This window comes from Diadema setosum, chromosome 2 (assembly GCF_964275005.1).
Source record: "Diadema setosum chromosome 2, eeDiaSeto1, whole genome shotgun sequence".
In the NCBI taxonomy this organism is placed as follows: Eukaryota; Metazoa; Echinodermata; class Echinoidea; order Diadematoida; family Diadematidae; genus Diadema; species Diadema setosum.
The window spans coordinates 35529196-35544811 of NC_092686.1; the positions used below are offsets into that span (position 1 = coordinate 35529196).

Here is a 15616-nt window from a genome sequence, read left to right on the forward strand (position 1 = left end):
TTGATACATGCGTTCCACTTACCCCAACTCCATGGGGTTAGTGGAACAGGAAATGCTTTAAATGCTTCAATTGATGGAATTTAAAATTTTTCTCCCCTAATTTTGACAATTAATTAAATAAATAGTTCCCTGCAAGAAATTTTGGTGAAAAAAGTAGCACCATAAACACGATAAATAATTTTAAAACCAATTTTCAGTAGCGTGTGCATCATTTCGATTTTCAAATTTACCGCTCTGACGTCATGGTTCTATACAGGGCACAAAATGCAATTTCTATGAGTAATTTAGTCCACAAAATTATAAGTTTTTAGTTAGGAAATAATCTTCTAAAGACTGAAATGATTCTTTTCAGGAGTTTTCGGACCTGTAAACTTGTCAATGAAATATTTTGAAGAAAAAAATAAGCCTAAAATGAGTCTAAATTAAACAAAGCACTGACAGGACTCTCTATCACCTCGATGATGACGTCGCTCTCAACACGCCGTCGATCAATATCTAATCTGAAGAGAAAATGCCCGATATTGAACTAAAAGATAAAGAAAGAAAAAATCTACATTACGTTTTCTGGAACGTCTATTTACCTGTTGTACAATCTTTCAATCACGACACAAAAATACGCTTTTTTAATCAAATAGGACACCAAACACTACCACGTCTTATGCATTGTTGTTTATAAAATAGTTACTACACAACATCTTGGAGTGAGGCTGTGGGATGTTCAGGATTTTTGACGATTTTTGCTCTGATAATTCTAATTTTTGTCACAATGAAGGCATCCATTTTGTTTCTACGTAATTGTTTGTTCGTAAAAAAACTTTTACTCCACTAATGCCTTCTCCTAAACAATGAATGTACCCATAATCCTTCAACTGTTCCACTTATGCGTATGTTCCAGTCACTCGGTGGTTCCAGTTACCCCACTTTACCCTATACCATACACGGAATGTGCTGCGCGGCAGTATCTGAAAAAAAAAACTATAAAAGCACTCTGGGAGCGCAGACCTCCGCCTAGCAGCTACTTTCCACCGATGATCTTGCTCTTCCCAAAGAGATTTTTCTCCTCTCCACCACTGGGGAAAAGCTCTTTGGGCTCTTCCATAGAGATCAGTGATTTCCACACCCATAGGTATACATGCTGAAAAATCGCCCGATTTCGTAACTTCCAATATAGAAGCCTTTGTTACGTCATAAACCTTTAGCTGCGCGGCGCGCCCTAGCAAAACTTATAGAGCACGCACTTTAGTACGCGTTTGAAAACCTCAAATACGCGCAGCCTGAACTCCCAAGTTCACTGACCCTGCCAAAATATCAAAAATCAAGTTTCAAGTTTCAAGTTTCAAGTTTATTCAAAGTTTCCACAATACAAAAATTACATAAGAACAATAATATATAACAAGGAATACATTGTTGAATATGTGATTAAAACAATTTGCAGAATTGAATATAAATTGACAATGCATGTAGATGCATATAGATGTAAAGTGGAGGGGTCTTAGAAAAGCAAGCTTGTATAATAAGAACCCCTGGAAAGGCAAGTTAAGACATGTAATATAACAACTCACTACTATATACAAACATTAAAGCCATAGAATAATTCTAGTGGAATTCCTCAATCCCACACACACACACACACACACACACACTACCTATGGAATTGTAAAGCAAAACATAATTGGCATTAGACTATGTTACTCAAATGGAAAGCGATGAGATGAAGTCATGTATGTAGAATTTAAAAGGAGCAGCATCAATGAGACTGAGAATATCGATGAAGCAAATACTTCCGAGCCAACACTTTAAATCTGGAAAAAGTGGTACTATCTTTAACATCTGAGGGCAACATGTTCCATTCTTTTATGCAAGACACATAAAAAGAATTTAGGGCAATACTGGTAGCTACACGAGGTAGATGCAGAAGGTTTTTTTGACGTGTATTATGGGAATGAACAACTGAGTTTTTGACGAACAAATCTAGAAATAAGGAGGGAGAACTGGACATGTGAAGCTTGTACATGAATGCTAATGAGTTAAAACACACTAACTCGTTTAGAGGTAAACAACACAGCTGTAAGAACTGGGGGGCACTTGGCCTAGTAAAGTGTGAGCTTGTTATTAGCCTGATAGCTCTTTTTTGTACAATAAACAATTTATGAAGATGGCTGTTATAAGTATTACCCCAGGCAACATTACAATACATCAAGTGAGGCATTATGATGCTATTATACAGTGTAGTCAAGACACTTTTAGGAACAATAAATTTTAGCTTATGCATCACACCAACACCCCGAGAAGCTTTGGAACATACATTTAGTATGTGTTGCTTCCATGACAGAAATTCATTGATAGTAATACCAAGGAATAATACATTTTCGCTTGTAGCTACCTGGGGGGCGTTTCATGAAGGAACTTGTCGGATAAAATGTCCGACAAGTCAATTATATCCGACAAGTTCAGAGAAATCAGCCAATCAGACTAAAGAATTTCTCAAAACTTGTCGGATATAATTGACTTGTCAGATATTTTATCCGACAAGTTCCTTCGTGAAATGCCCCCCTGATGTCCACCAATAATGAGAGAAGGGGTGTTTACAGGTATCCTCTTATTCCTTGTTCTGAAAATAACACATTGTGTCTTCTGAAGATTAAGTGACGATCAACACATCCCCCAAAGTTCTCGGATCACTACCAAAATTTAATCATCTGTTACTTGTATCATTCTAAACATTTCCTGCAAGTTTCCAAATCCGTTAGCTACTTTTTGAGTTATTTTGCACTCGGACAAACTAACTAACAAACGAACCAACCAACGGTATTAAACGAAAACATAACCTCCTCCCTTGGCGGAGGTAATAAACATGACGCACGATGGGAGTGGTACGTAACAATATCATTCCGCTTTTGTTTTCTTTACATACGTCATACAGGTAAATCTAGGTAGTGGATGGAATGGACTGCCGGCCCAGCTAGCAGCTAGATTTTTCCCTCCGCTAGCAGCTCGGGGAGCACGGAGCCGATCAGGAGCCGGCGGCCGCGCCGGTCGGCTGAACGTGCGGCGCGTGGATCCTGTCTAGTGTAGCGTCTGCGTGCAGTTGAACTGAGCGAGAGGACTTTTGGAGGGTATGACCATAGACAAAATTTCGTCGAAAATCACGATCCTGTTGCATTAAACTATTGTAAACTCTGCAGTTAGTGGATGGTAACAATCAAGTGAGTTGTCAGCTTTTGTTGAATATTGGCTGTGGTCTGGACTGGAAGTAGAATAGACCCTCTAACGTTAGCTTGTTGCTTTGGTAGATCTACAGTAAAAAGGGACAGATCTACAATGCGTACATTAACGGTTAGACCTATTTTAAAGTAGGTTCTACTCCAGTATTATTAATCTTAACGGTAGACAATCTAACGACCTGGTAACGTTACAATATTCATTGCAGAGTCACCATCTAACGTTAGCTTGCAAAGTTGTAGATCGTAATAGTTTTACTTTTAATGATAGAAACCTCTATGCAGTTGGACGCATAATTTTTCAGGGTTGTCGTCATGCTGATTTTCTACCGAAGTGATTTAGAACTCTACTAACATTTGATAACATTTTTTTTTTTCATCCTGTTGTCTAACCTAGTGTTGCAAACAAAGTGTTAGTAGATTGAACAATAAACGAAATTCATCCCACTTCCAAACCACAGGCCTATTTTTTTGCCCCTGGTCTGGACGTGAAGCCCAGAAGAGATGTCCCCCAAAAAGTATGCAAGTGGGCCTAAATTTTGTGTGATAGGACCTAAATATACCCCTTCTAGACCTCCTCTACACGGTATAGAGTCTAGGTCTAACGGTTAGCATAGCCTGTCTAGAGTCTCCCTACCTAACGTTAGATATAGGCGTAGGACCTAGAGTTGCATAGATTTCTGGCGCAATAGGTGAAGATGACTGTGAGATCTTATTCCTAATCCCAGCCTTTGATGGATGGCCTAATATTAACATAGGGTCTAGGGCCTAGGTCTAGATCTAGTTTAGACAGACGATGTCTAACAGTTAGAACTACTTCTAGAAGTAGAACTAACGACGTGTAGAGTTATAGGTGTACATCTTCGTCTATCAATACTCATAATCATTATTGGATGTAGGCCTAGGGCCTAGACAACAGTTAGTAGGGGCTTGGTCTAGTTTTGCACTTTTAGTACGACCTTCTGCTCATTGCAGGGACTAATGATGCGTTCCCACCATCACGATTGGCGCCACGATTGAATTCGTGGTCTTAATCATGAAACAATCGTGGTAATCTTATCAGATCGTATAAAATCGTATCAGAAAAGACAAAAAAAAAAAAAAAAAAAGATGTCACAAATTTTCAACGGTTGCAAAATTCTGCTGACCGATTGTTAATTTTTAGCTCACCTGAGCCAAAGGCTCACATGAGCTATTGCGATCGCCCTTCGTCCGGCGTCCGTCGTGCGTCGTCCGTCGTCCGTCGTGCGTCTCGCGTAAACTTTTTACATTTTCATCTTCTTCTTGAAAACCCCAAGACCGATTTTCATCAAACTTGGCAGGTAGCATCCCTAGGGGGTTAGGAACTCAATTTGTTAAAATAGGCACCATGCCCCACCCAGGGGGCCCCCAAGGGGGCCCAAACCCCCCAAAATTAAGGAATCTGTAAAAATCTTCTTCTCTAGAACCAGAAGTAATAGAGCTAAGTTAATACTATGAGTTAGTACATTGATGACTGTAGTTTCAAGTTTGTTCATGGCAGAATCAGGGGTGCCCCCTTGGGACCCAGGTGAAGGGGGTGGGGAGGGGTCCTAATGGGGCCTAAATTATACATTTTCATCTTCTTCTTGAGAACCCCATGACCCAATTGCACCAAACTTGGCAGGTAGCATCCCTAGGGGGTTAGGATCTCAATTTGTTAAAATGGGCACCATGCCCCACCCAGGGGGCCCCAGGGGGCCCAACCCCCCCCCCCCCCCAAAAAAAAAAAAAAAAAAATGAAGGAATCTTTAAAAAAAACTTCTCTAGAATCAGAAGTTATAGAGCTAAGATAATATTATGAGTGAGTACATTAATGACTGTAGTTTCAAGTTTGTTCATAGCAGATCCAGGGGTGCCCCTCTTGGGGGGGGGGGGGGGAGTTGGGAAGGTCCAAATGGGGGCCTGAATTGTACATTTTCATCTTCTTCCTGAAAACCTCATGATGGATTTTCATCAAACTTGGCAGGTATCATCCCTAGGGGGTCAGGATCTCAATTTATTAAAATGGGCACCATGCCCCACCCAGAGGGCCCTAGGGGGCCCCAATCCCCACCCCCCCCCCCCCAAATTAAGGAATCTTAAAAAAATTTGGGCCCTTATTGTACATTTTCATCTTCTACTTGAGAATGCCTGGCCAAATTTTAGTAGAGCTGTGAATAATTTAGATTAGTGACTGCGTGAAAGGTGAACTTGCGATACTCAGGTGAGCGCTAGACCCGCGGGTCTCTTGTTACTAATAAGTTTGATTCCAAATCACCAGTTCTTCGTTCCTTACACTGGTTACATGTAGTAAAGTGGATTATTTTCAAGATTCTGTTATTAATACATCATTCAGTTCATTCTTTTTTTCCCGTATACCTAAGTAATTCTGTTCAAAAATACAATCCGACACGGAGTCTACTTTCATCATCAGATGCATTGTTACTCCAAACACCCAGAATAAAACATGGATGGGGTGATCGAGCTTTCTCCGTTATGGGACCAAAATTGTGGAATCAGTTACCCACTCAGTTAAGGGAACTGTCATCTACAGAGACATTCAAATCCAAACTTAAAACTTATCTGTCTGCTCCTCTCACACTGAGGACTGTAATTGCTGTATGTCATTAATGTTCGGAACAATATTGTATTTTTGGGGGGTATATGATGTATTCTTTATTTGGTATATATTTGGTTGTTTGTTTTTTTTTTTGTTTTGTTTTGTTTTTTTTTTTACAATTTTCTTATTTGTTGACATGTTTGAACATGTATGCATATCTTTTCATTTTTGAAGCGCCATGAGCACTGAAAAAGTGGACCTGCGCACCATACAAGTAGCCTCTATTATCATTATTATTATTATTATTATTATTATTATTATTATTATTACCTTTGCGAGGTCAGTCACGGCCATCACGCTTCTTAATCGGGTTGATCGGGACCTAATTTTTCACTTTCCTTCCGCTTATTTTTTTATTTATTTTTTGTTGTTGCACATTTGCTCTTATTTTACGCGAAGCCTACACATGTTGTATTCCGCGAGGTGGTAGCCTGCATCATTAGATTATCATTGCAAATGATTAATTGTATGATTTTAATTTATGTGCATTTTATTAGCATTATTTGTGTGGTACATATAATTAAAATGGGCATTATTTTTTGTATTATAAAGTTGCCGTTATACCGACACACGAAAGAAGTAGTTCCCCCGACTCAAATGACGTAATTTTTTTTACAAAACAAACAAAAAATTAGCGGGAAAAAATGGCATTAGTATTTCTGCACCTATTGACTAACATTGGTATAAAAATTACATTGAAAATGACTGCTGGATTATGCGTGAGTGAGCACACATCAAAAGCAAATGGTTACTTTATAAAAGTAAGGAGTTTTTTATTTTTTTTTTATTTTTTTTTTTTTTGGGGGGGGGTCTGTGAAGCGTTCTGTATCTTGTGCATGATTAAGTACTGTTGTTTTGTTATCCATTGTTTGACCCTACTTATACCAATCTTAACACAACAGAGGAAAATGGCTATGGCCAACCCTATTTAGTTTGTTGAAAGAAATAACATCAAATACTGTTACCAACATCTAACTGCACTTGTCGAGTGAACATTACGGGGAAGTATAGTTCTGTCTTCATTGGTTGAGTGAGCACACAGAAGTCAGTCAATAAGTGTAGTACATGTAACACCCCTTCCAAATAATTTTGCTTCAAACTTTTTCGCTAAAATGTGACATTATGTTGATAAGAGCAGCGGCCGATCGGGGGGGGGGGGAGGGGGCGCACCCTCTTTTAATATTTCTTGTTAAAACGAAAGAAATAAAGAGAGAAAAAAGAGTTGAAACCCGCAAGTAGCACCAGAAATATTGTTCCCCCCCCCCCCCCCTTTACGGAATTCCTGGATCCGCCCCTGAAGAGGGAGTTTAATACTTTTTTTCTGTTGTGTGTATTAGCATATCAGTTATTAATGTAAAACATTTAAACAATAAATCAGCCACACTAGACTAAACGTTCAAGGCTACCCTCCCCATGAGATTGACATTTTGAAATAAGTAGGCATATGAACCTGAACACTACATGCAAATTTGAAACTGAAACAAAAGCAATACGTTCACTTCGGCCAATTAAACACCCTTATATTGAGGGTGTGTTAACCGGTTACAGCTCTTTATTCCGAAGGTTCGTTATTCCGAAGGCTCTTCAGTCCGAAGATTCCTTATTCCGAAGGTTCGTTTTTCCGAATTTCATTTTGGGATGAACAAATCCTCGGAATAACGAACCTTCGGAATAACGCCACAAAATGTTCGGATTAACGAACCCTTTTTCATTTTCGGATTAATGAACCTCTAGGTATAGGGAATTTGCGTGTTTCGGATTAACGAACCTTCGGAATAACGAACCTTCGGAATATCGAACCTTCGGAATAACGAACAGCACCGTGTTAACCACATTATGTTAGCATTAAAAATATATATCCCCATGTTTCTATTTCGTCATAATTTGTACATTTCTTATAGAGGAAGGCGCATTTTTTTCCCTCTGGGAAGAGGGGGCAATGATCTGATTTCAGATCTGATCTTATATATTTTTGTGTTGTTGTTGTTCTTTTTGGGGGGAGGGTAGGGGATGTCAGCGTGTTAAATATTTGATAGTAAAATCTGTCAATTTCTTCGGGTTAATGATGAGGGACTATCTGAGGATGTGGATGGTCTGTGTGCAGCTCGCCTTCTTCCTCTCTGATGATAATGAAATATACTTACTAGTAGTATTTCATCCTTCGCCTGTCAACCCTTGCCATCAGCAGTGGTTGTGGGTTGAAATCACTGTTAAAGTTAATATAATCCCATCCGGGTTCAATCGTAGCTCAACTGGTGGTCGCTCTCGATCCCGTTCGTGAAAGACATCGTATCCTGTCTCAACAGAGCGCTTCGCTTCGCGGTAGTTGTATAGGAACGTATCAGAACGTACCTGCACGTACCAGATCGGCGATCGTAATCGTGTTAGATCGGTATCAATCGTGCACTCAATTGGGTCAGTGCTATCGGATCATCTTTAGTGTATGTGATTAGGTGTATAGTATCTTTGGTTTTGCTAAATCCACATCTGTTTGTTTCCTATTTTTGTTTTCTTCGGACAGCCCCCACCCCAATCATGCACCATATCATCAGTTCCAACGTCATATGCTGTTCTTGTCTATCGGAGGATGTATTGATCCTCACATGATCCGAGGCCAGGATTTTTGCATTGCACCTCCGACCCTGAGCTCCAGCCAAGTCTTTCCTCGCGGGGAGGAATGGCGTCGGCCACCAATGCCCGAGAAGAACGGGCCAAAGGAGGCTTGATTTTGCGGTCTACGTTTATCCAACTCTGCGCGGTGGTCACCGTAGTCTGCGTGTATCTTTCCCAGAGTAACAAGAGCTACCTGGCCGAAGACGCAGGGTAAACAACAAGATCTCATGTGCAATATAAAAAGAATCTCCCATTTTATATTCAATGTTCGATTAAGGCTAAAGGAAGCGACTCATTATCGATCTTTCAATTAGCAATATTGACCAAATTTCGTATGTTATTTCCGAAATTGTAACGCATCTTTATACCTCAAACCATTTATTTTCATCTTACTAGGTCAATCTATGATGACCATAGCTGCATTCGTTTTTATGCCTCCGCCACGGAGTGGTGCCGGAGGCATTATGTTTTCGGGTTGTCCGTCCTTGCATCCGTCCGTCCTTCCGTCCGTCCGTAATGAATTTTGTGGACAGCGTAACTACAAACCTTTTGAGGTATCCTCATGGAACTTGGCATGTATGTGTATTAGGGGGTGTAGTTGTGCCTATCAACTTTTAGGTGCATATGTTAAAGGTCAAAAGGTCAAGGTCAAATGTTCAAAATTTCACTATTTCCCTCATATCTATGCAATGCCTAAAGATATTTTCTAAAAACCTCGTGTATACATGTATTACCCAATTAAGATTCTCTGGTGAAAGTTTGGGGTCATGAGGTCAAAGATCAAAAGGTCAAGTAAAAATGTTAAAATTTCACCTTTTTTCTCAATATCTTGGAAATATTTCAAGGTATCTTCCTTGAACATAGTATATAGGCATGTACTGACTTGCAGTGATTACTAGTATCTAGGGAATTTTGGGTTCATGGGGTCAAAGGTCAGGGGTCAAAAGTCAAGGGTAACACTTCAAAATTTTACTATTTCCCTCATATCTATGCAATGCCTGGAGGATTTTTTTTTTCTTTTTAAACTTGGTGTATGTATGTTTAACCCAATAGAGATTCTCTGGTAATTTTTTTTTTCTGCCAAAAAGGTCAAAGGTCAAAAGGTCAAAGATCAAGTGAAAGTGCTGAACTTCACTTCTTCCTCCATATCTCGGTAGTGGCTCAAGTTATCTTGAAACTTATTAAGTACATATTTTATGCATGTTCTGCCCGACAATGATTCTCTTATGAATTTTAGGGTCAAAGGTCAAGGGTTAAAGGCCAGATGAAAATGGTAACAAGTTATTATTCAATACAGAAATTGCACTTTTTCTCCGTACCTTGAAAAGTACTCAATGCATACACTCATGAAAGGGTCAAAGTCAAGTAAAAGTCCTAAAATCCCCAAATACATGCTCTCTCATTCATCCAATTAAACCTAGGTCAAGGAAGGTGAACAGTCAACACATTTGTGACAAACATGTCATTTTAATATCTTGCCAATTTTGTGAAAATGTAATCACACATTGTCCACATGCACTATAGACCTATTAGGAGAATCTTGCATTATGGCAGAGGCATACCAGTCGCCATAGCGACATTTCTAGTTTGTTGTTGTTGGTTTTGTTTTGTTTTTTCCTTCTACCTAGCTTTGTTCCTAAACGGGAAAATATTTCTGCCACATTTAATGCATCCCTATCTCGGTCTATACGGTACTGCAGTAACTTAGTTCATCAATAAGCATGTTGAATATAAATAATATATAAAGCCCAGATTGTGTAGTCACCTTCTCTGCAGAATATCAAATGGATGCTGCGCTGTTTGACTAAATGAGGTTTAAAGTGCAATTCCTATGTAGAGTATGTCCCACTTGGCTATAAAGGGGGTGGCTAGTACCTGATCAGTGGGAATGCTGGGGGATGATTGTTCCAATCCTTGTGGGATTCATTTAAGAGTACATTATATATCTATTGTTGTGTGAAAATGATTTGCTTCAGAATGGTCTCATATTCAAGTAATATGCAGTTTAATGTTTCCAGGTTAGCATGCCTGTACAGTAACAGGGCGATCGTTAAATGGCCGTTAACGATCGCCCCGTCACTGTACAGGCATGCTAACCTGGAAACATTAAACTGCACATTACTTGAATATGAGACCATTCTGAAGCAAATAATTTTCAAACAACAATGTACTCTTAAATGAATCCCACAAGGATTGGAACAATCATCCCCCAGCATTCCCACTGATTCCACTGATCAGTTACTAGCCATCCCCTTTAATGTTTAGAGAAAAATCAAGCAATTTAATGGGAATGGTAAAGGCTTCATCAACATCGGATCGAAAAATAAGAATATTAAGGAACCTTCCCGTGTCACATGTTTGTGAGAATATTGTGGAAATTGTGCGCAGAGTACACATCATAAGCACGAGTATTTTACAGCTTACTTCTCTTTAAATGTTCTGTTTCATGGTTTTGCGCACAAATTTTCTAAGTGCCATGTTGTTTGATGTTTCTCAAGTTGGGCACATGTTTTCACATGTATGAATTCACTTTATATTGAGCATGTTGCAAATTATTGAGGTTCTTGAACAGCATGTTGCTGGCTTTTGAGGATGTTGCACAAGAATTTGAGCGTTTTGCAAACTCCTCGCGGACCACCCTGACACCATTGTAAATACCCTCGCGGGTGCGCTGCATCTCCACTAACGCCCTCTGACCTGTACATACGTTGTATACTGATCAATATCTTTTCCTGTTTGATGTCAAAACCAATACGATTCAATTCAATCACCCATAAGTGATAATTTCGGAAGACTTGACTGACAAATCACTTAACATAATTTTTCTCTGCTTATACTTTGATAGATTGAAAAGGGCGTCGCTGTTCAGGAATACAGTAATACCAGCTAGCTCTTCAAATGCGACCCCTGGATCTCGGCAGTCCCCTGGGACGGACTATTGGAGAGAAGATATCATGCGCCGATTATACAACGGAACTCCCAGTGAAAAAAGTGCCGTAACACCTATCAACTCAACTCAAGATCCGTCCGGTACGATTTCTCCTCCAGACATCCATTGCAAACCTGTTCAGAGAGTTGTGTACGTGAAGACGCATAAAACAGCTTCGACCACCATGGCCTCTATTCTCGAGAGATTCGGATATTTGCGAAATCTCTCGTTTGCGTTGGGTAAGTCAAACCATATCCTATCGAGCGAAAAGTTGTTCACGACTTCCATGCCCTTCCGAGTTCCGAATAGGACACGAACAGATTTTGATATGTTGGTTAACCACGTCAGATATAACCGCAAGGATATGGACATCGCAGTACCCAATGCTAAGTATGTTTCCATTCTCAGGAATCCCGTGTCACAGTTGGAGTCGGCTTTTGGTTATTTCGAAATGGGAAGACATTTGAAAATACAAACACAAAATCCCTTCGAGACTTTTATGACCAATCCACTATATTATTACCAGAAGAAGACATATTTCTGGACCAGAAGTAGAAATGGACAGCTGTATGATTTTGGCTTCGATCACAAATACGATGAAGATAAAAACCATATTCAATCGTTGATTGACAAAATATCGCAAGAAATAGACCTAGTGATGATAACCGAGTACTTCGATGAATCGCTAATACTCTTTCGGAAGCTAATGTGCTGGGACTTCGAAGATATCTTGTATATATCCAACGGCATTCGCAGCAAGAGTCACAGATACACAGTCACTGATGACATGGCCAAGAAAATTCGGACTTGGAGCGCTGGAGACGTGATGCTATATGAATACTTTAACAGGACGCTTTGGAAGAAAGTGGCAGAATATGGACCGCAATTTCAAAAGGACCTAGCTCACTTCCACTCCCTGGAAGAGAAAGCCATGGATTCATGCATCAACCAGTCCAAAAATGACACAAAGGATCGGAGAGAAGACAAACTGACTTTGAAAAGCAAGTCCAAATTCTGTCAGGATTGCTGCGTGGCGATGTACCGTATACTGCCCTCATTCGGCGGACTATGATTAGGCGAGCTAACGAGGAAGCTGCCCGTAGGGCTCGTGAACGTGGCAGGTGATTAAGTCATCACTCATGTGTCTTGTTTTAAGTTTGTTTTCATGGCCATATCTCGGTTGCCGCAGTCAAATTAATGCTAGCACAAAAAAGAGCATTCCGTACGTCATATCAAATTCAGTTTGATATCTACGTTGTTTATTTCGTGACCAAGTAATTTTGAATTCTTGCGCAAGCAGAACATGGTCTCTCCTGCCCTTAAATCAGGAGGGACAGAAACCACCAAACAGTGATTCTAGACTTACAGGCTTTTGAGGGGAAGGAGTTGACACATAGTGACACCATATTGTCATGTCTGTGTACTTGAGCTGGATGACATGGTAATCAAAGGGAAAAATAATCATAATAGCAACTCGAGAGAATCCTTTTGTTTCATTTTCCACGTTGATGCGTTGATTTTCAGATTCAGTTGCGTGTGAACATTTTTCTTTTGGAAAAACACCTTGTTCAATACTGGACCTACTTTTGACAACGGTTTCATCGGCAAGCTTGTTTTTATTGTTATTTCCTTTCTTATTTTAGATGATATTATGTGATATATGCAGGCTGAATAAGAAGATTTTTTTTTTTTTTTTCTGTTTTAGGGTAGTGGATAGCGGTTAATGAATGACTTGAAGCGATAAGAGACTTCGGGCTTGAATTTGTGCAGACATTTTTTTTTTTTTTTTCAATTTCCGTGATGATATGTCGTCACCTCCGTCACTGTCAATTCGTGGGATATTTGATAGTTCTAGATCACAGTACTTCAGTGTGTGCGTGCGCGTATGTTTGTATGTGTATGTGTATGTACGTGTGTGTGTGTGTGTGTGGTGTACGTGTGTGTGTGTTTTGTTGTATGCTTTTGACCAAGGAGGTACCAGTCAGTGGCGTATCTAGGGAAACGGCGCCCGGGGCAAGCGCGAAAATTACTGACGGGAAATGGAAATTGAGAAAGTGATGAAAATACTTTATTGAAGACTACTAGTTTTATTGTGAGTTTATTACAGCTCATTAGACAGTTGTTGTGAAACAGGAGTTGTTTACAAAGAGCTTTTTGTCGAACGTGCTTGGTAATCACAGTCAGGAATTCGGAATGCTTTAGGTATTCAAGATGACCATGCACCGATGTATCAGAAATTAGTGTCTGGAATTAATGTACTCCCTATTTGTGATGCGTAATTTGGTATATGTAGTTGGAAAATGGAAGGTTAGATTGATGTGTTTAGAAATAGGAGTGAGAAGGATAATTTTCATAATTTTGTGAAATTTTGCTGTAAACAGAAATGGACAGTAGGCGGATGAATATTAGTCATTTTCCAGGGGTTGAGTTGCACATGAATGCGCCCTTTGTGCTGTTCGTATGTACCGCGGGAAATTTGGACACTTGCACTGCACTCTGCACGACACACACCTCACTTCGCACTCTCGCACCGTAGCTAGGACAAGCAACCTGCCGCAATGGGTTGAGTCTGGCTGTTTGCTGCCCCTAATTTCTGAAAAAGTGTTCAACCCCAACCCCATCCCGGTAGGGACTTTAAACAAAGTGCACATGATATGCTTTTTCGAGCACTTAAAAGGGGTCTTTTTTAGGGTGATTTAAATGTAATGAAGTTTGATAAATTTTGGCGAGCGAGCGCAGCGAGCGAGCTGAAAATTTCTTGTATTTCAGCTTACAAAACATGGAATTCTTGTCATTTTTTGCTTGTTAAATCTTACAATTCTAATCAAGATACAGTGACGACCTTATAGATGATGATTTATACCAACAAACTGAGTACTTGAAAAAATACTCTAAATTAGTACGAGCTAGTGAGCCGAAATTTGTATATTTCCGCGTCATCATTCTTTGATTTTTTTTGCACCCCCCCCCCCCCCCGTATGTTCGAAACCGTTGGCGTCCTCTTTTGATCCAATCGGCGATCGCTTCAGAACGAATGAAATTGCAGTCGCTGCTCCGTGTAACATTTTTCCTGCTAAATATAAAATGACATGTGTGAACACAATAGACATAATCATTTTGTCCGCGTCATCATCACGTTTTGTTCTTACTTTCATTTTTTATATAAATTTTCGCGAGCGAGCGCAGCGAGCAAGCCGAAAATGTTTGTATTTCAGCTTACAGAACATGAAATTCTTGTGTGAACACAATAAGCATTGTCATTTTGTCCGCGTTATCATTTTTGTTATGCCTCCGCAACGAAGTGGCCGGAGGAATTATGTTTTCGGGTCGTCCGTCCGTCCGTCCGTCCGTACGTACGTCCGTCCCGTTTTGTTTTTGTCGATATCTCAAGAACCGTGTGGTGGTTTTACATCAAACTTGGTATGAGGGTATATCCTTGGGGATAATACTTTGTGTGGATTTTAGGGTCACAGGATCAAAGGTCAAAGGTCACAGGTTATTTTGTGAAAAAAAAATTGAAATTTCATGTTTTTCTCCATATCTCGCAAATGGTTCAAGGTATCCTCATGGAACTTAGTATATATGCTTGTACCGATGGGCAGTGATTATCTAGAGAAGTTGGGCGTCATTGGTCAAAGGTCGGGGGTCAAAGGTCAAGGTCAACTTCTCAAAATATCACTACTTTCCTTATATTTATGCAATGAATGAAGTTTTTTTTTTTAACTTGATGTATACATGTATTACCCAATATATATTCTGAGGGAGGTTTCTTGCCAAAAGGTCAAAGTTCAAAAGGTCAAGGGTCAAGTGAAAGTGCTGAATTGCACTTTTTCCTCCATATCTCAAAAGTAACTCAAGGTATCATCATGAAACTTGCCTATTTATGCATGTTCAACCTAACAGTGATTCTCTTTGGAACTGTGAGGTCAAAGGTCAAAGGCCAGGTTTAGATAATGCTATTTTCCCATTTGATACTGAAATTATACTTTTTCTCAGTACCTTGAAAAATTACTCAATGCATAAACTTATAAAAGGGTCAAAAGTCAAGTAAAAATCATCAGTTCCCCAAATACCTGCACTCTGACATTTTAATCATTCATCCAATTGAACCTAGTTCTAGGAAAGTGAACATTCAGCACATTTGTGTCAAACCTGTCATTTTGATATTTTGCCAATTGTTTGAAACTGTCATCACACATTGTCAAGACATTGTACTATAGACCTATTAGGAGA

At 39.6% G+C, this 15616-nt stretch overlaps 1 pseudogene; it reads left to right on the forward strand.

Moving 5' to 3' along the window:
- Positions 1–2987: 2987 nt before the first annotated feature.
- Positions 2988–12955, forward strand: LOC140242171 (galactose-3-O-sulfotransferase 2-like; annotated as a pseudogene).
- Positions 12956–15616: the final 2661 nt, after the last annotated feature.